Raw genomic sequence first — 10691 nt, 5'->3', positions numbered from 1 at the left:
CATCACCATGTGAAAACTACAGTAAAGTTACAGTGGAGTAACTGATACTGATTTCTACTGCATACATGTATGCTCTTTGCAATTCTAATTTGTTCACAGCATTGTGCAAAAGAAAAATACACTACAGTCATCTACAACAATCATAAGAAATACCCTTTGGGTAGAGCTGTGCACAACAAGATATTGTCAGCCTTGCTTTGTATCTCTCTCAACCTTACGGCATTGTTTACGATCACCATTGCATAAATGGCTTCCTCTTGTTGCGGAGTAAAAAGGGGTCCTCTTCCACCTCTGTGAGGTTGTCTTGCAATCCTATGTGGTGCAGAGTAAAATTACAGTAATGCACAGTATACTACATCAACCCGCATTACTGTAGGCAAATCTTTATTTTAAGTGGGTTGCTGTAATACACTACAAAACAGTAAATCTGTACTGTAGTAAAGCTGTTAGCCTAAATGTGAAAAGTAAAAAGTTATTATCCCACTGTAAGCTTAATGCCTGACACAGTGACAGTAGTGCAATGCAGATTGTTTTGTGTAAAATACTGTCTAATACTATGCATACCTGCTCTCCCTGAAATGTTTGAATACAGTGGTTCTCCCAACATTTAAAATTAGTTGATTTTGACAACTAGTTCAACAATTTTGTATGTAATGACTCAAGAAACGAAATGAGGACTATTAGTTTTATAGTGAACGACTATGCAGTATTCATAAAGTTCATTTTGACTGACAAGACATAATGATAATGTTATAAAACTGCAGAGAATTGTATGAAAGCAACTGATACATGTCCAAAAGCATTTGCAATTTGTTCAGAGGAAGGAGAAACTCATGTGCACAAATGACTAAATGTTGAACTAATAGTTATGAAAATTTTCATTCTGATCTGAGAAATGCAGCAAAGAGAATGAGAAAAACTGTAAATAAATACGCCTTTACACATTTTACACCTTTGCCAAAACAAATGTTTATAACATTTAATACACTGCATTGTTTGGTGTAATTAATAGAGGTGATATCAGAGGTGTAGTGCTACTAAGAGCATTATAATCTCCACTGTGTGTGTATGTTTTTTCACATTGCATTGTTTTTTTTTTTCATTGTTTGTGTCTTGCATGAATGTGTGTCCAATGACAATGTTATTTTAGTACTGAAATATATATTTTAACTGGGTGATCTCTAAGCAGATCTCACACTATTACGCTCAGCCTTACTTACAACCAGCAGAAACTTGTAATAGAAGTGAGTTTAATTGAATGTTTGACTGTGCCCAGACGGTGCTAGTATCCTTCTAGATTCGTAAAGGGCTCAATTTATATTATTTTATGATGTTGTGACATCCTGTAATGTGTTTGTGCACATTTTTAATCATTAAATGCTTTCACAATCAATATATGTTTTGATGGTAATATAACAGGAGGTTATATCAACTTCTCAGACTCTTGTCTCTGGTTGCTTTTAAAAGCTGAATGAAGGGGCAAGAAAACTCTAAATGTGGTGGTGGTGGGGTGTACATGAAATTCAGTACTGCAATGAAATAAGAGAAAAAACAGTATTAGACAGCTTAGAACTTCAACTGTATAAAAAAATAAACAGAAACAAACTGCGGACAGTGTAAAATATCTTTGTTCCACTAGGGGGCAGTGTTTATCAGCCTTTACCTCTAGTTACACTCTGACGTTTAAGCTGGGATGTGAGAAATTAGTTGTTTTTTGGAACTCAACATGGTTGAAGGACATCCTTGGCTATAAAGACAGGCTCAACTAATACATAACAGAAAAAAATATCACGGTGACGTGTGGTTTTACAACATATTACTGCAGAACATTTAACTGTAGTCTGAAACATTCATGTTTGTGATCTTGTACTGTACATAGTGTGAGGAAAAGGAGCTGTGTAAATGAATGATCGATAAATGTGTGGGTCTGAACCGGTTCAAGGATAAAAATTCAGCAAAAGTCAGAGACAGCGTTGGCACAGTTGAAAGAGAAACACGTCTGATTGGACACTTGCATCACATTTTGTATTTGTCTGAGTGCAAACACAGTTCAGTGGAGGTCTACATTGCATTCAGTGAGGAGCAACACAGCTGCAACATTAAACTAAACAGTCTGATCAACCTAAACCGCTCAGTGACGTAAAGGCATATAAAGCAGGTTCACCCACCGCTGGATGACAAGCTGTTGTAGATTTCCGAGGGCAGCGCGCCGGGCCATGTGAGAAAGTCATGCACGATTAGTTTAACCTCTGAGTCGCGGAGAAGCCTGTGATCTGCTACCACCTGGCCTGTGGGTTCAGGGCACAAGCAGAGAAATGAACGCTATCATATTTCTGTGGTCGCAACAAACACTGAGGGGGGATATTGAAGTATTGAATTATTTGTGGAGATTGGGGCTCTTGCCTCTTCAGACATGGGTCACAATGTGGTTCCACTGAGACGTTGCTGGTGTCTTGATGGCAGCAGGGAGGCTCATGTCCTGGCTCGGAGTTGTCCAGTGAAGCAAGACTTTGTTTTTCCATGCCAGGACATTTTTATTTAAGTATCATTGTAATCATCTTTGGGATGGCTGTTGTAGCTGAAGGGCCTTTAAAAAAAAAAAAAAAGATTTTCCTAGATATTGCAACAATAACAAGTCAGCCCATATTTTTCAGCTGGCCAGGACGTGCCCTTATAATGCACACAGTGCATCGTTTCCTTTTCCACATCGTATAGTTACATTACATTACTGTGCAGTGTTCTCTCAGGTACTGGCCAAATCACACTGTTTCCCCCTCAGATTGCTTAGTTACTTTTTTGGCTTTGTTGCAATAGGATAAGGTAGAAAATAAAAAAAGAAAGAAAAATGGGCCACCCTCCAGAAGTGCTTTTTATACCAGGTTGATTAGCATGCTGGATTGTTTAAATTGCCTCCTAGAGGGCTGACGTGAAATCGAACAATATCCTCTGACTTTAGAGACTAGCCCCATAGCTTCTCATTTATTTTTATGCAGAGTTAGGACAGAGCCTTGGCACTGCTCCACTGCTCTGAGGAAGCAGGGGCAGAACCCACGGAGACTAAGTCTGGGTAGTTTAGGACACATCAATTAATATCAGCTCAATAAAAGTTCTTGGCTTTGTCTGGGTCCTACTTTATTGTGACAGTGCAACCTTGGTGCCCACCATAATTATGTGGATAAATTGTTAAATGTGGTTGAGACATTATAATGAAATAATGTCCTTTTCCTATCTCTATAAAAGGACCTCTAATAAACCCTGATTGTCTTTGGACCCTGCTTTTACCGTATCAGGAGTAATGGCAGAGCATTGTTTGTCACAGTTATTATTATACTATATTTTTAACGAGGCTTTCCTGTCGAGTGATGATGTTTATGGCTGTATGTTTGGGTCCAAATCAACCTCCGTGCTTTTTATTTTTCTGCTAGCATTGGGTCATCATGTAAAATTCAAGGGTGCCCAAGGCAGGAAGATTATTATACCCACGGCAGTACCCAACACAGTGGAAACACTTATTAATATGCTACTTATTTACCTATAAATGCTGCAAATGGGGCTGATAAAATAGATTTAGGGCAAGTTGCTTGAGTGTCCTCACTGAACTTCTCAGAAATCAGGGTAATTAAAACAACTTCAAATATATCTCAGCTCCTTTGTAATCTTAATAACGGAGGCCTTGCTCTGCAGGTCCAGATCATTGCGGAGATTTGTTACAGTTATTATGTTGTCATCATAATAAGTAATAATAAGTAAGTAATAAGGAACTTAATTTGGGGTAGGATGTTATCTTCTGTTTTGTTGTGTCTGAACAACACAGGGTCTACCAGACACACCGCTGTTGCCATGTTCATATTTGGTGACCACAATATAAACACTGGTTATTAGACCTCCCTCCTGGCTGACTGAAGGTGTGCGCAGCGGCAGCCATGTTTGCGTGAGTCCTGCGGTGGATTCCTTCACATCAGGGCAGCTTAAAGCTAATTACAGAGTCTCAGACATCTCCTTGTGGCCTGGCAAGGGTTTGAAGATTGGTCACATCTTTGTGTCTGCGCACTTTCTCTGTCATACAAAGTCTTGGCAATAATTTCCATCGGAAACATCAATAGCAGAGTCGATAAGTAAATATTTTCTTTTGAATGGCCAGGAAAAATCTTGGAGTATTTACATGTTTTCATTATGGCTTCTCTTGGGCATTTGCTTCGGAGACAGCTTTCATCTTTGTGGTGGGAACACAGAAGAACCTGGCCTAATTTGTGCATTTTATCTAAACAGTATGGGCACACAGCTAAGTATGAAACAGAGCCAAACACTACATAGCATAAAATAGACTAACCTCTCATCTAAAGTGTTAGAAAACATTAGTTTGACATTAGTATAACATGCGTATTGTTTTTAGACGCACTAGAGTGGCTCTTGTGATGACATGGTCAGTCCGTCAGTTGGTCATCCTCATATTTGGTCCAAACTGAGACTGTTGAATAGATTACCATGACAGTTATGTTTCCCAGAGGATGCACTCAAAAAAAAAGCTGGCTTAGGAAAAAAAACAAAAAACTTAAATTTCCCTGCTAAGTAACTATGGGACAGAAAACACATGGCATTGGTTTGTCCCAAGTGCCGGGCGTTACCATTTAACAACATCAGTATTTTATATAACGAGCATTAAATACGCCTTTACACATTAGACACCTTTGCCAAAACAAATGTTCATAACATTTAATACACTGCACTGTTTGGTGTAATTAAGAGAGGTGATATCAGAGGTGTAGTGCTACTGGTTGGATCTTTCACTTTGTTTCCAATGCTATGAAACCACTGTTACTGCAGTGACAAGTTCACATAGACCAGTCAGCTGTTAGCATATTTAGCTGCCAAGGTACTCAATTCTTTGTTGGCAGTAGCTCAAGGTAATATAATAATGGCCTCATTTCATGTCAGTATTGAATTCATAATGGGCAGACTTCACAGTTAACATAATTGTCACTTAACAGTAATCTACCACAGAATCCTGCCCACCATGTATTGTGCAAATTCCTGGATGCAAGATCAATCCTGACAGTTCTACAATAGCTCAGGGGGGAAATAAATGAATGAGCAGTTAACTCAACTTAGCCGGTCAACTGTAAATGGACCCAGCAAAAACTATACCGGGAATTATGAAGCAGAATAATCAGCCCGCGGTGCAAACATTGCGACCATGGTGAACACGGTGAAAGTGTCCTTATGTTACCATTTAGCATTAATATACAGCTTAACGGTACAGCCTCACAAAGCTGCTGGGATTACTGCAGACTCTTGGTCTCTTCCTCTGTCAAGAAAAGTCGGTCGCAGCACAGATATCCGTTGAGACAGAAAGCAAAAGGCTGGATAACACATTCTGACTTTGACTCACATACTATATAGCCTTTCAATGAGCTCCACTCATCATCTGGTTTCACACTCTCCTGTCTCCGACAACCAACGCCATATGACGCTATTTGTCAAAGATAAGATCCACGCAAGTTGTTGAAGAGTCTCGACGTTGCATTGCGAAAGCTGTCACAGGACCTTATGTTTTCCATTTCAGCACATTTTTAAGCTGCTCTGTAACTTTTTTTTGTAATTAACTTTGGTGTGGAAAACGTATGCATTTCCCTTTTCAAGGATTGGAAATTTATGCTTTCAGCACCATGGACAGACAGTTTGTGAGATCCAGCAGAGGGAATCACTTTGTTTTTGTTTTCTGTTGTCATGTGCATGTGTTTCTGTAAATACTTTTCTCAGCAGTCGAGTCGCCGAGCTCCGAGCATTGTCAGCTCTTTATTTGAACAAGCTGCCTGTCAATGTGCCACGCTGACGTATCTGCGCTTGTGCACTTGCAGAACCTGACACAATTCTCCTGTGGCAAAATGGAAAACACTTGCAGCATACCGCCTGCCTCGTATTGTCTGATGGAAAGATTAAAGCCAATCCAAACAAAATTCACTCTCTCCAGCTCTGAGTTGGTCGATGGCGAGACCACCAGAGGGGAACAGCGCGCTCAACTATGTCATCAGATCACATTATCATTGATCTCTCCTGCTCTCCTCCATCTGTCTTTGTCTTCCTGGGCCTGAACTGTGCTTTCAGTAACATTTCTCATGGCTCACTGTTGCCTCTCATCTCGTGAGTGTGACATGAAATCATGATGACTTCACCAGAATAACATATTTGGTATTAGTTGCATCTGTTTTTGTCCAGGATTTCAAAATAATCACCTTTTCTTGACTCTGTTATGAATTTGAGGAAGTATCTCACAAAAAGAGATGAGCATTCATTTCCACCAAACAGCCTCCTGTGGTGCATTCTTTGAACGCATGGAGAATTGATCACAACAATTATCAAATGATGCATTCAAAAGTCTGTAAAGATAACGCAACTGCCGCTTTGAGGTTTTAGCCTCACTGTTGCGAAAAGACAAGGTCGCCCACATGGAGATTTTCCATGGAGGTCACCCACATTTATAAACTGTGCTTTCGTTAATTGAGTCCTCACTAACTGAATAAAACCCTTACTGAACAATGAAGATCTGACCCAAAAGACTGAAATTCCATTTTGAACCGCTATTATGCTAAGGGCAATTATCAGAGTGATACGCACATGTGCAAATGACAATAAACTTAATGAATTTCAGTCTTCAGTGAACAGAATTCTTAAATAGTCAATGAATTATGCTTCTTTTAGTAAAATAATTCCAGAATTTTTGTGGACAATTGTGGCTATTTAAGATTTTTATGAAAATGAGATGTTACCAAAACAAGATGTACGACACTCTGAAGGTCTCTGATGTGGTGGATGTGGAGTCTGAATATCTCTAAATGTTCTCCACATGTCTGGCAACTGCACTGACCCTTCTTACTTAAACATGCCAGTGTGGATGCGTTCCACATTGAACCAATGTGCACTGATGTTGTTGTTTTACTTTACATGAGTATCACAGCAGCAAAAAAGAAAAGAGTAAAAATTCCAGTGAAACCCAACTATGGGAGATGGATCTATTACTGTGCCATGTCTAAATTTGGAGTAGAGTAAAGCCTGCCACTCATTCATACATTACTGCCAACAGAGGACTTTTACATACTCCATAATGATGCGTAGGTGTATGGAAAAAAAAACCTCCTGCTGTTAAAGCTCGCTCTCTGAGACAGAGAGTCACTGTATGTGAAAGTGAGTGTTAGGGCCAAATGTTATAATTGTTTATTTGTGTCTGTTGGGTTCGATGGCGGCATGTCACTTCTGTTTCCCGGATCCGTCTGTGAGGGAATGATTCATGTGGACAGCACCACAGATTGTACCGATGATTACCCGAAATAGCCCTGGCATGCAGCAATACACAAGTTTATACGCATGTGCATGCGCAGAGGAGCGCGTGCACAGTATGTCACAGTACGTGGATAAACATTTGTTCATCTATCTCTGTGCACATGAAACACGTCTGCTTGTGTGTGAACATTCCTGCCTTCATGTGCATGTAGTCTGGGATCTGGTGAGTTTCTCTCCACCCATGGTGGGCCTCTCTCAGCCAGATGGATGGTCTCAGCCAGTGTCAGAGAGGTGACAGCTGGCTGGCCCGGCCTCTCCTGGCCATGCGTCTGGATCCTGTCCTCTGACAGCTCCTGACAGCTCCTGATGGGTGACGCGTCTACCGCACCCCCCCACCCATGAGCTTGCATCATGGAAACTCCTGGTTTACTAAGAAATCAATGATGTCTCACAGCGTGCTTTAATGAAATGTAAATGATATGAGCCACACCCTGGTGGGATGACGCCTGAACTCATAAGTGCTCTAAAGGAAGTAGCCACCCTACTGATGATTGAAAAATTAGGCCTTTTTCAATGGCTGTAAAACATGTTTTACAGAGGAAAAGAGTAATAGCTGCTCCACTGCAGTCTGAAATAACACCACACATCTTGCCTCTGATTGAAAGACTATAAGAACTCATGTACCATGTCAAAAACCTCATTAGGTAACTACACACTCTGTCACAAATATTTCTCATAAAAGTCATAAATTAAACTAATCTGGTGCTACTTCTTTCACTTTTGTGTGACACCCCGGCTCTCCCTCCCGGCTCTCTTTTTCTCTGCACTCTCCGTCTTAAGTGGCCTCGGCATTACAGTCAACTCGTTAGAGAGGCTGGAGGTCTTAAGCTGCAGCGACCTGGGGAGTGGTGCGGGAACTGGGGACTGTGTACAGGGACTTTGTAATGTGTGTGAGTCATTATTTTCGGCTTCCATGCGGCAGGCTGAGGCAGGACAAGAGATGGGGCTATGCAGAAACCAAGCCTGCTGCGTTCTGTGTTAATGAGACAGCTCTGCAGGGATGAGAAGAACACACACAGAGCAACTCAGGAGACGTCTGCTGGCCTCCCAAAGGTAATTCCCTTAAATGAAAAGCAGACTGCATGCTAGTCATTGTTGCATCAAGGGGGTTAGGATGAATAGTGATGGGGTTGTATTTCAACACACCTCCGCATGCTCTTATTACGAGGCTGAGATGAGTGGATGTAGGGTACCTTGTTCAGACACTCCCCGCCGATGCTCCTTCTTAACCAATTATCCTTGACTAGAATGACTTGTGTAACACAGACTGTGTCACGCAGCTTTGGAAATGGATGCTTTATCCTATCAAGGCCTTTTCATTTTTCAGATTAAGAGTTTCTCTTGCTTCCAGCCAAGGACGCCAACAGGACTGAAGTACTCTACATCTGGGAGACATTAAGGACACATGGAAGAGGCTCATTTAAGGCTCTTATTAGCTCACCTGGCGCTTTAAGTAGGACCATTAATATTGATCTACTTAAAATATGAGCAACCTCGGTTCACACATGTCTGTTAGATGAGAAGGGCTCAGTGTCCCCCTGTGCACCGGCATGTCAATTTCAGTCTTGCATCAGCCATCGCTATCAAACTGGCCCAAGCTGTGATTCGACGCTAATAGGCTTTCCAGATGTTCTCCCATGTATTTCATTGAATCCAACACCTCTGCAGGGCCACTGTCCAGCCATAAATCACAGTCTGTGTGTTGCATGAGCAGAATGAGGGGATGTGGCTTGATGCATAAGTCACATGCTTGATTCATGAGCTCACTGCGAATAGCTTGAGGACACAAGTGAAACAATTAGCTGTTACCTTAACCTCAAGGCCACAAAGTCTCTTAAAGGGGTTTACTATCCCCTTTATAAGCTCTGAAGCCCCAGCTCAAAGCCGTGGGGACAGCAGAGCTTTATAAGAATGATTTGGTTTTATGTGGTATTCTTGGATGACAGTCCACCACGAGTCACTGTGCAGTGTTAGCAACAGTTCACGGCTTTATTCGGTTCCGCGAGTGAGCTTCACTTCCAACTGTCTGAGATTAGTCAGGTTGAACAGATGTCTGATAAAATGTTCTGCTCTCATCCATCTAATGCAAATGTACTGTGTGACCAAGGTTGTTATTAATCTCTGTGAAGCATCAGGCAATGTTTTCCTTCCAATAGCCGAGCCAGGCTAAGAGTCGGAATTACATCTGTATCAATATTCAACATGAGAGCCGAACATTTAACACGCACGCACCCGTTCTTTTGCACCTAATTAAATTCCTCAACGTGTAATTTGGGGATCCTCCTCAACCATGTTATCTAATAAGCATCTTAACCTTGGGCTGTCTTCAGTTTATATTGCATGGACCGTTCATTTATCAAAAATGTTATAAATCCATGTACAGAACAAATGTCACAAACTCAAGATGGTTATATTTTACTCTCTGTCTTTTCTCCAACTGCCTTTTGGTTACTGAGGCCTTTGGGAAATCATGCCATTTTAAATCTTTCTCCTTCCTGAAAGGATGTCGCCTATATCCCACTTGCTTTCTTTTTTTTTAGCTCTTATAAATGGCCACTGGCGCGTCTGAAGTCTTTTAATGTGCAATCCATCTGCTCTTTGGCTCATGTAGAGGAAATGAGCAGATCCATAATCTATACCTGCGCTGGCAAGTGGATCCGACATGGTGAAGAAATTGATCGATCTGGTGTTAAGGTTTATCTTTCAAGGAGATTTTTGTTTGGCTTAAATATCCCGGGTGAAACAGATATAAAGCCTTTTTTTTTCTTCTTCACTATCTTCAGTTCTCCAATACTATGAATCATCAAACATCAAGGAAAGAAAAAAAAATTCTGCTCCAGACGCCAAACTTTATGATCCGTTACTCGCACGCTGTTAGACATTTCCCAAATAGATCCCCACCCTCAACATGTGTTGGTGTGAGAATTTGGAGTGATGTGAATTTAAGTCGGTATTAACTGTTTACGCCCACATCGCCACATCTGTACAATAAAGGATCTCCGGATTGTATATCAGATTAATCTCACTGCTTAAGATTTGTAAATGATTTGATATGGATGCAGAAACATATGCACAACAATACACATGTGTGAGTCTGTAGTATGCGTGTTATTTAGAATGACAGTAGACTTTTCTTTATTGCATAACATAACATTGATCTCTCTAAACTTAACCCTAACCCTACATACATATTATTTGCTTACTCTTCAGTGTATATGGATGTTAAATCTAACATTCTCTTTCTCTTTAAATTCATCTGATCACGTTAAATATTTAGTAACAAATGATTTCTACATCAAAACTAGGCTGTGTGGTGCAGCTTGTTTTCACTTAAAGATATGTAAATCTCAGTA

This window comes from Trachurus japonicus, chromosome 21 (genome assembly GCF_045865225.1).
Source record: "Trachurus japonicus isolate A0001 chromosome 21, Traja_1.0".
NCBI classification, from domain to species: domain Eukaryota; kingdom Metazoa; phylum Chordata; class Actinopteri; order Carangiformes; family Carangidae; genus Trachurus; species Trachurus japonicus.
Note: the sequence above shows the minus strand (reverse complement) of the source record.